This window comes from Octodon degus, unplaced genomic scaffold, assembly GCF_000260255.1.
Source record: "Octodon degus isolate 3935 unplaced genomic scaffold, OctDeg1.0 scaffold00233, whole genome shotgun sequence".
Taxonomy (NCBI): Eukaryota; Metazoa; Chordata; class Mammalia; order Rodentia; family Octodontidae; genus Octodon; species Octodon degus.
The window spans coordinates 2,351,845-2,362,782 of NW_004524809.1; positions in this window are offsets into that span (position 1 = coordinate 2,351,845).

The following is a 10,938-nucleotide window of genomic DNA, read 5'->3' on the forward strand; positions in this document are numbered from 1 at the left end:
AGTATAGCAGCTTGGGTAATATTAATCCAGCAGGGAAGCAGGCCATGTAGAAAAGGTACATGGAAAGAGCACAGGCATTTTTAGGAAGAGGTGGGTTCAGAAGTCCTGGTCACCCACCCGAGGGACTGGTGTCTGTCTGGACGTTGTGAGGCCAAGTGATATCAATTATGATACTATACTGCTTATCCCTCAGGGAAGCATGTAGACCTGTTCATTATGTCTTAATTTCTATCTAATTTAGCTGCCTATAATAGAGGGAAAGGAAATCTGACTTCTAGAAGTGCCCAGGAGCCTGGTTCTTTTGGGTGCTGGGAGGGTGTCTGGAGTTCAGACTCACTTTGTCATCCCAAAGCACCTGTTAAATGAATTCTCTATCAGAGTTCTGTGCCCAGTTCACAGGTGGGAAAGGTGAGGCTTAGAAAGCTGAGATGATCTGCTCAAGGTTACAAGACTGGGAAGTGGTGGAGTCAGGATTTTATACCTGAGACTCCATGACTTGAGAGCAGGATGTTCCCCACTCTTCCATGGAAGGATATTTATTTATTTATTTATTTATTTATTTTTGGGGGCAGGCTCAGACTGCCTTAAGGGCAGGTCTGGTGTGACATGTGGAGCTGGGGATTGAAAGTCGGTCCCCTGCACCTGACTGGGTTTGCCCATGCAGGCCCTTAAACAATTGAGCTAACTGGCAAGCCCCACCCTCACTCCTCCAGAGAGAAACCCCAAGTCCACACATGGCTGAGGAGGCTCCAATCAGTGCCATTGAAATCCATGTTTGAAGAATGAGCTTCTGAAGGTCCAAATTAAAATTTTAAGTCTATGCCATGAGAAATTTGAAGATATTATAAATCATATATTTATTTTAAACTTCTGGTGATCCTCCTGTGTCAGCCTTCTGAATGCTCAGGTAACAGGTGTGTGCCACCATGCTCAGCCACAATACACTTAGACTAAGTCTGACTCACCCTGAACTCTAGACCTCAGCTGTCTCACCTATAAAGTAGCACAAGGAAGACCTGTCTTGACTGAGGGTACAAAGTTGTACCTTGAGATCCTGAGATGATTTGCAGTGCTACATTTTTAAAAAGAGAGGTTGAAGCCGGGGTGGGGGGGGAACTATCTCATCCCATCAAACACAAAATGTAAGATTTAGATGCAGCAGACCTCCCTTTTAAGCAGAAAAATCCTTTAGACAAGTAACATTTTAGACATCAGATGCAAGTGGATGTTCCTTGTTTTCTACAGAAATGGGACCATGGAATGAGCAGCCCATCCCCTCGGGCTCAGCCTCTGTCCTCAGCATTCACTTTCAGCAGACTCAGGGACGCTACATGCATAGGTGGCTCCCTGCTTTTCAGCACTCAGCAGTGTCCTTGTGCGAATGCACTGCAATGGGCAGCCACTCAGCAAGGACAATTGTCATGTGTAAGATGCTACCAAGATCCATGGCCAAGTTTCAGCATGAGAGCGATTTCACTTCTGTGACCTAACGGCTCAGGAGTACAGTTTCTGAGCTGCATAGAGAACATGTCAAGACACTGCCACATTCTTTTCCAGAGTGCCTGGGCCATCCCACATCCCCAGCAATGGACAAGGGTGGATTTCTTGCAGCCTCAGCATTGGGTGGTGTTATTTTACCATGCTAATGCCTCTCGTGGTGTGCATCCCTGAAGGCTTAGGCAGTGAAACATTGCCCCATGTGTGTATTTACCATCTGTGCCCACCCTCTAGGGAAATGTTTGCTTGCATCTTCTGCTCATTTTCTGACTGACTGGCGTGTTTTCACTAGGGACTACTAAGAGTCCTTGATGTACGGTAGGTGACTCTCCTGCCCTCTCTGTGGTGTATAAATACTTGGTACCTTTGAAGGAGGAGGTCATTCTCTTGTCTACTCTTGACTCCTGCAGCCTGACTGCACAGTCCCCCCAGATAGGAAGCCAGGCCTCAAGGTTACAGGGCATCTTGGCCAGAGGTGGGACCCAGCTCAGCTCACCCAAACTTCTGCAGTCGGTAGAAATGCTGAAAGGACTCTGAGTCCAGAAAATAGACAGGTGCTAAAAATTTATAATGATTTGTTTACACTTTAAAAAATAAAATGAAAACTGACATCGATGAAAAGCTCACTTGGTACTGGGGAGGATACATGGCTCAATACTCAGATTTAGTTGTTCACACAACCACCCCAAATACCACCGCCAGATTTCACGGGGGAAGAACGTGAGGTTCAGAAAACAGTACTTGCTGAGAGCAAGCAGTCCAGCTGGAAAGCTAGCCGCAGGGGCCCATGAGTCCATATGCCTGAAACACCAACCTCCCATCAGACAGGCAAACAGACCTCAGTGGAGAAGGCACAGGACTGGGATTCCAGTCTGTCCCCACATGGAAGGAATACCCGCAGCCTCCGACCTCTTGGCTCCCATACATGAGCCACAGTCAGGACGACACCTGAATCTACCCAGCGTAGTTACCATCGATGGTATCAGGCACACAGATGTGAGAAATGACACTCGCCTAACATTTGGAGGAGTGATTAAGTGTCTACTAGATAACATTTCTTCCATTCAGGAGATTTGGCGCATGACATTAAATTCATTGTTCACTCATTCAGCAGGTGAAAAAGACCAAGAGAATAAAATCATAGCACAAAATTGTTAGGTATGACCACGCAATCAACCAGACCAGGCATTCTGACATGAGTAGAAGATTTACTGGGGGCAGCAAGCAGGCTGGCTGTCTAGAGGACCAAGACAGCAGAGAACAAGGCAAAGCACAGGGCTTTTAAGGTGTTAATGTGGGGTGTGCGTGCGTGTGTGTGTGTGTGTGTGTGTGTGCACACGCGCGTGCACTTGCTTTGTGGGCTGGAACAGCTGAGGGAGAGCCAATCTTAGCAGTGCTACCTGGTCTGTGGGGGGAACAATTTTAATGTTAACAAAGGAGAGTTTTTGTGCTTGCTTGCCCAGGTCAAAGTCAGGAAGACTTGTTCTGCAATTTTGGGTTTGACTCTGTGTGGAGCCAAGAGGGAGAGAGTTTGGGAGGAAGGGTGCCTGGGAAAGAGGGGGAAGAAGGAAGCCAAGTGGTGGAAAGGAGCGGCTGACCAGACCAGAGTGAGACCTGGGCCCAAAGGCAAAGAGCCGGGAGATGAACCACGTGGGGATAGTTGCCCACAGGGAGACATTAGGATGAAATTGAAAATTAAAGAGCATAAAAGAACATTGATGCCAGAGAAATCCTGGAAGGAACCCTGAAGGAATTTAGAGGCTATCCATAACAGGTACAATTTTAGGAGTTGCAGGGAAGAGGGCTGGAGGCCAAGTCAAGCAAGTCATCTGGGAACAACATTTATCTTCAAAACATGTAGAGAAAGAAAGAAAAAATGAAAGTACAGAAAACAATCTCTTCAGGGCTAAAGTTAGAGAGGGAGACTTGGAGACATTTGTTGTTGATAAACTGAAAAAAAGGAGTTGACTACAGGCATCAAGTCTCCAGGGAAAAGTGGTCCTCTTCATCCTTTTTTCCCCCAACAATTTGGCCAATGAGAGAGGTTTGTATTTTAAGATGGGTTGAATGAGTGGCAAGGGAATATTCACAGTTTGGTTATGATACAGGGAGAAAAACTGATCTTGGGTAGGTGACCTCCAAATGATATAGAGGAAAAATGATCTCCAGACCTGACCTGGATGAGTTCATGTTCTCTAAAACTGAATAATGAATTTTAGGAACAAACAGAGGTTATGAACAGAATATATTTATTGAGGGAAAGAAAGCTCCTGTCCGAGAGAGGGACAGGAGTGGGGCCTGAGCGGGTTGTACCTGGGAAGCTGCGTCTTCAGGGACTTTTATAGTGTAAAACCATGCGGGGCTAAGGTGGAGAAAATGGGAACTCCCTAAGGTGGATGTGGGGTGGGACAAAACTATAGTCAACCAATGGGATTACAAACACCATTGCGAGTCATGTAGCAAGCGGGTATGAATGTAGAACAGGACTTTATCAGGTAGCCATCCAGTAGTACTCGGATTAAAGATTCTTCTGGCTCCCTCAGGGTGATGATCAATCTTGGATGCCAATCTTTAGGGAGGTTGGCATTTGTTTGATCTTTGGTCTTTAGGTCTGGCCCACTGTGCCTGGCTCCTGAGGCCACTCTCCCATGTCCCCATGTCAGCCAGGGTCCCCCAGAGAAGTAGGACCAACAGGCCTGAGAGACACAGACAGAAATGCATGTGAGGAACTAAGGACCATGGCCAGAAAGGACATTGCTCCAGCTGGAATGGGGATCCAATGGTGTGAGGGTGGATCTGCTCTCCTCAGGCACCGAGTCACAGGCCGATCCCTTCCAGAATCACCTGGCAGACACCCAGGGACACTGTCTCACCAGTTCCCAAGGTATCCCTTAGCCCTGCCCAGCAATGACACACCAGGAACACCATAGTCCCTGAGGCTCTGGCTTCCACTGAGGTATACAGTGCAGTAGGTGCTGACAACTGGTTACTGTGTGCTGTCATTTCTGTTTATAGAGGGGAAACGGAGGCTTAGAGAGATTGAGTCAGTTGGCTTAGGTCACACAGCTAGAGGGGCTCAAACAGCTCTGTCTTTCACAAAGCAGCTATTCCTAGTCACAACTCTACCACCTTGCCTCTGTGCCCCTCTGAAACCAGCAGCCTGGTTCTCTGGTTGCTATCTGAAGTGACCCTCTCCACTTCCACCTTCAATGTCCTCTCAGGCTGGGCTTCAGGCTCCACACCACAGACTGCAACAGCATCCACTCTCCTAAGGAGAGACAACGGAAGAGAAGTCAATCTTGCTTGCTCCACCCCGCATACACCTTCGTCTCAAAATACAAGCACAGGACTGGCCTGAGGTCTGGCTGGAGCTGTGTGTCCTTTGCCAGACATGTCACCCTAGGAACCTCAGTATCTTCAGAGGTAAACAGAGAAAGCAGACCCCTACTGGTGCCTAGCAGATACCCTCTCTTCTTTCTCCTGGGGAACCTGGGGAATCCTCTGGGGTTCTCCAAGGCAGTAGCTAAATCTGAGGGAAGGGTGGACCCTGGGACCTCAGAGCATGACTCCTGTTGTGAAGGCTGCAGCTGGGACACACCACAGACTGAAGCTCTGAGCCAAAATAAATCTTTTATTTATTTATTTTGTATTTTAGGGAAGGGTCTACAGGGTGTTCAGGGTCTCACTACTAGATCAGACTCACAATGATCTGCCTGTTTACAGCCTCCCAAGAGCTGGGATTATAGGCACATGCCGCCATGCCCAGTCTCAATTGCCATCTCAGCCTGCCTCAGAGGTGAGGCCAGCAAGGCAGGCTGGGAGATTGAACCCCCAGTCCCTGCACCTGCTTGCAGGTGCTTTAATCTGCTAAACTTCTCCTTTAAACTGTGGATGATGATACTGGGTTTCATCAATGAAAGAGTGACAAACAGGGCTGGGTATATAGCTCAGTGGCTTAGCACTTACCAGGAAAGCTTGAGCCCCTGAGTTTGATTTCTGGTACCAAAGAAAATATTTTTAAAAAGAATAAAAACCCCTAAAGAATAAAGAATGACAAAGACATCATGGTTGCACACATCTATAATCTCAATTATAGGCAGTAGGATCCCAAGTTCAAGGTCAGCCTGGGCAGTTTAGCCAGACCCTGTCTCAGAACTAAAAAATAAAAGAAGCCAGGCATGGTGACACATGCCTGAAATCCCAGCTCTCAGAAGACTGAGGCAGGAGGATGGCTGGGAGTTCAAGGCCAGCTCGGGCTATATAAGTGAGTTCAAGGTGAGCCTGCACTACATAGCAAGACCCTGTCTAAAAAAAAAAAAATAATAAAATAAAATAAAATAAAATAAAATAAAATAAAATAGAGCTGAGGATATAGCTCAGACTTCCCTGGATTCAATTCCCAGTTTTGGAAGGAAAAAAAAGTTAAAAAAGAAGGAATTATTAATAAAAAAAATTGACAAATGTGAGTAAATCACCCCCCAAAAACTATCCTCTGAAATAATACAAATAACTGAAAATAAGATACAATTCAAACCAATATTGAATAACAATCTACATCAAACTGGAGACACTGATGTTCAAGCACTGTAAGATTCTTGTGCTACTCAGGAGGAAGGAGTTACAGATATAAATTAACTTGTAAATTAAATTTGGGATTTAGTAAATTAACTTTGTTAAAATATTAAAGATATCCTAGAAGCTAATAAAAATAGAATGTACAACTTTCAAAATATCGAAGGGAAGCATCTAAAATAACAGGAGCAAAAAAAAAAAAAATTAAAATAAAATAACAGGAGCAAAGGTAGATTTCTTTTTAAATATTTACTTTCACATAAGTTATAGGCTCATGGGAAGTTTCAAAAATGGTCCAAAGAGTCCCCTGTGTTTTTCACCCAGGTCCTTCTGATAATAATATCTTACACAGCTGAGAACAACACCAAAACTAAGGAGCTGTGGTGTAATACTGTTAACTAGATGACAGCCTTTTTTGTTTTCACATACATTCATACATGGGTATGATCATTTTTCTTTTCTTATGTTTCACCTTTCCTCTCATTTCTTCTCCTTTTCTCTTTTTTTTCTTTGTTTTTGAAGTGCTTGGGATTGAACCCAGGGCCTCACACATACTTAGCAGGGAAGCACTCTACCACTGAGCTACATCCTCAGCACCATGTATCAAACCTATGTAACTTTACTCCATGTACAACAGATCCATGGGACCACTACCATAATCAAGGGGCATAGCTAGTACACCACTACCATGAAACCACCTCAGGTTATATCTTTCTATCTCTGGAATTTTCAACAAATAATATTGCAGAAATTAGATAACCATTGGGGGGGGGAAGAAATTATATCTATGTCGCACATTATACTACAGAAAAATATAAATAATAAAATGCAATAACTATAGACAAAACTAAAAGACAATTGACAAACTGGGAGAAAATGTTTGCAAAATCACCATATATAATACAGCTCATTCTTGACAAGAGGAGCAGGATGCACACTGTCAGCTCCATTCTACAGAGCTTGAAAGCTGAAAGTTCCACCCTCACAAGAAATAGCTAAACAAATGAAAAGCAGAAACTTTTCTTGCACCCATCAGAAGACAGGTTTCAGGGTTAACTATCACCCTGAGATCTAGAAAAAAGCAAATCAAGAAATTCGCAACTGAGACTGACTTGTCCGGAGCAAAAGTCATTGAAATAATGAACAAGTGGGACATGGAGTCATTCTGACACTACTAGAGGATGTGTCTGGGATCAGCAGTCTGGGAATGGAGCACTGTATCTCTGTGACTTTAACTCCAGGAGACTTGCCCAGATTCCACCGTGAAGGACCAAGAAAGACTCCTTCCTGGAGCTGGCAGAATTAGGACATCCATGTATGATTAAAAAACAAAACAAAGGGCCAGGGAGATTGCTCAGTGGAATAAGCGCTTCCCTAGGAAGCACAAGGGTCTGAGTTCAATCCCCGGTTCTGCAAAAAAAAAAAAAAAAAAAAAGCAACCCAAGCAAACAAGAGATAGAGAAAAAAGTCCTCACCCTGATTAAGAATGTTATGAAAAGCATACAGCTAGCATCATATTCAATGGTGAGAAACAGTGTTCTCCTTAGTAACATGAATCACAAGCGAGGAGGCCTTCTGTCCTTACCTCTCTTCAACATTGTTCTGGAAGTAGAAACTCCTAGACTATGACAAGAAGGGAAAATTGGAAGTACAGTGAGAAGGAGGATACACAACTGTCCTTGTTCAGAGATTACATGATTTCCTTTGTAGAGAAGCCCTGAGAACAGAGAGACATACAGACATAAAGACGAAAAAGAAAAAAAAGAAAAAAATCCCTAGAACAAAGAAGCCAATTTAATGAAGTCATAGAATACAAGTTAAATATAAAAGTCAAGTGGCTACCCATTTGGGGTTTCATCTGTCTCTTAGGAGCTAATCCTATTCCCCTTCCCTATTCCCCCATTCCCATCCCCTATTTTCTCCAATAAGTGTTCCTGATCTTTTATTTTTAGGGAAGGTTCTACAAGATTATTCGGGGTCTCACTACTAGATCTGACTCATAGTGATTCTCCTGTCTACAGCCTCCCAAGAGCTGGAATTACAGGCATGCGCCACCACATCCAGTCTCAATTGCCATCTCAGCACGCCCCAGGGGCAGGGCCAGAATAGCAGGCCTGGGGATCGAACCCCTGGCTTCTATGCCTGCTTGCAGGCACTTTAATCCGCTGAGCTATTTGGCCAGCCCTCTAATTTTTGTTTTTATTTTATTTTTTGGCCGCACCAGAGATCAAACTTGGGACCTTGCGCTTGTTAGGCAGGCGCTTATGTTGCTGAGCTATCTCCCTAGCCCTAAATTCTTGTCATTTTTGACAGTTATTGTTCCTTAGAATTCATTTCTTAACTTTTGATACGAATTTAGTGTAATTGACATCTAGCATTTCTTCTATATTGTGAAGTGAGTGTATCCTATATCTTGGAGGTCCCACCAAGATACTTGGAAGGAGATAAGAGTTTGCTTTTGTTTCATGGAACTCCTATAATATTTTGACTGGGTTCTAGATTGCAACTCACTTAAGCAATCAAAATTGTCACTGGAGAGATAGCTTAGTGCCATAAGTGCCTGCCTGGCAAGCAAAAGGTCCTGAATTTGATCCCCAGTACCCAGAAAAGAAAAATTGTCATCTTTGAATTTTATGCCTTGTCTTTGTCAACTGCTTAGGACTTGTTTCTTTTATGCATTATCATTTATTAAATGATAATAAATTTAAACTGAGAACATGGGAAGATTATGATATTTCTTTGATGAGTCATTTTATTCCTGTTTTGCATATGCTGTATTTTGGACTTAGTTGCTGAACTTACTAGCGTTCCTTGTTTGACCTGTTTGACTTGTTTGACTGCTGTAGTTTGTTATCTTAGCAGTGGGAAGGAAACAGTATTAGAGCATCTGCTAATGGGCTTTGATATGAAGTGTCATAAAATGGGTCTTCTATGAAATATAGTTTATATTTAAGAAAAGTACATGCCTATTAATAAATCATGGGACCCTAACTACCAAATAAAAGGCAATAGGCCAACAGACATTTTATTTTTTTCTGTATTTTAGGGAAGATTCTACAGGGTGTTCAGGGTCTCACTACTAGATTGGACTCATATTGATTCTCCTGTTTACAGCTTCCCAAAAGCTAGGATTACAGGCATGTGCCACCACAACCAGTCTCAATTGAGGTATCAGTGTGCCCTGGGGGCGGGGCCAGCACAGCAGGTCCAGGGATGGAATCCCTAGCTCCTGCACCTACTTGCAAGCGCTTTAATCCACTAAGCTTTTTGGCCGGTCCTCAACAGCCATTCTTAAGATTTGGGGACACAATCAGAATACCATTAATATATCTCACAGAGCTAGAGAAAACTTTCCTCAAATTCATTTGGAATCAGAAGAGACACAGAACATCAAAAGCAATCCTGAGAAATAACAACAACAACAACAACAAAGGCAGGCAGGAGGTATCACAATCCCTGACCTGAAATTATACTATAAAGCTACTGTAATAAAATCAGTATGGCATTGGCATAGAGACAGACCTGAGGATCAATGATTAGAAGATGCAGACACAACTTCAACACACTCAGCCACTTTATCTTTGATTAAAGGGGCAAACATGTTCACTAAAAGAAAGACAGCTTCTTTGATAAATTGTGCTGGAAAAACAAGCTTTCCACATGCTGAAGGCTACAATTAGACTCATGTCTATCACCATACACCAAATTAGTCAAAATGGATCAAAGATTAAAATATTAAAACAGAAACCCCAAATTTTCTGGAGGAAAATGTAGGTAGAAATCTTAAAGACATAGGGGTAGGTAGAGAGTTCATGAACAAAAACCAAACTGCATGGGAAATATTTCAAGGAGTCAACAACTGGATCTCATCTTTTTGGAAAATTTCTGTACTTCAAAGGAAATCTCCAACAGAGTAAAAAGAAAACCAACAAACTGGGGAAAAATTATAGCCAACTGTCCCTCCAACAAAGGCCTTCTATCTAGAACAAAATATAAAGAATTTTAAAAATCAGGCCCCCCAAATTCAAAGACCCAATCCAAAAATGGGCATCTGAGATGAATATACACTTTTCAGGTGAAGAAATACAAAAGGCAAGTTAAATATATAAAAAAAGTTCAACATCAATGGTCATTTGAGAAATGCAAATTAAAACAACACTAAGATCCATCTTACCCCAAAACATCAAGAAGGCAGCCAAAAGCAAATGCTGGAGGTGCTATGGGGACACCTTCTCCACTGTTGGTAAGAGTGCAGACTGGCACATCACTATGGAAATCGATATAGAGATTCCTTTAAAAGCTAGAATTGGAGATCCCGTTCAAACCAGCTATTCCTCCCTGGGTATTTTTTACAAAGACCTGAAAATATCATACCATAACAATATATGTGCACCCATGTTTATAGCATTGCAATATGTTATAGCTAAATCCTGGAGACAACCCAAATGCCCATCAACTGAGGGATAGATAAAGAAGATGTGGTATTATTACACAGTGGAGTATTAATCTGCTGTAAAACAAGATAAATTTGAGACTTTCATTGGAAATGGATGCAGCTAGAGACCATACCCTTAAGTGAAATAAGTGAGACCCATACGTGCAAATATTATATTGTCTTCTTAGTGTGAGAACCTGAAAGAAAAATGGAATCTGAAGAGCACCATAGGTACTGGGAAAAGAGAATGAACTCATTCAAAAGGAAAGAGGGGCTGGGGAGATGGTTCAGTAGAATAAGTGCTTGCCTGGCAAGTACAAGGGCCTGAGTTCAATCCCTGGTTTCCACAAAAAAAAAAAAAAAAAGTATTAGAACAGCTTTCTGTTGTTAGGTAAAAATGTGACAGAACAGATTAGATCACAAATTCAATTTCT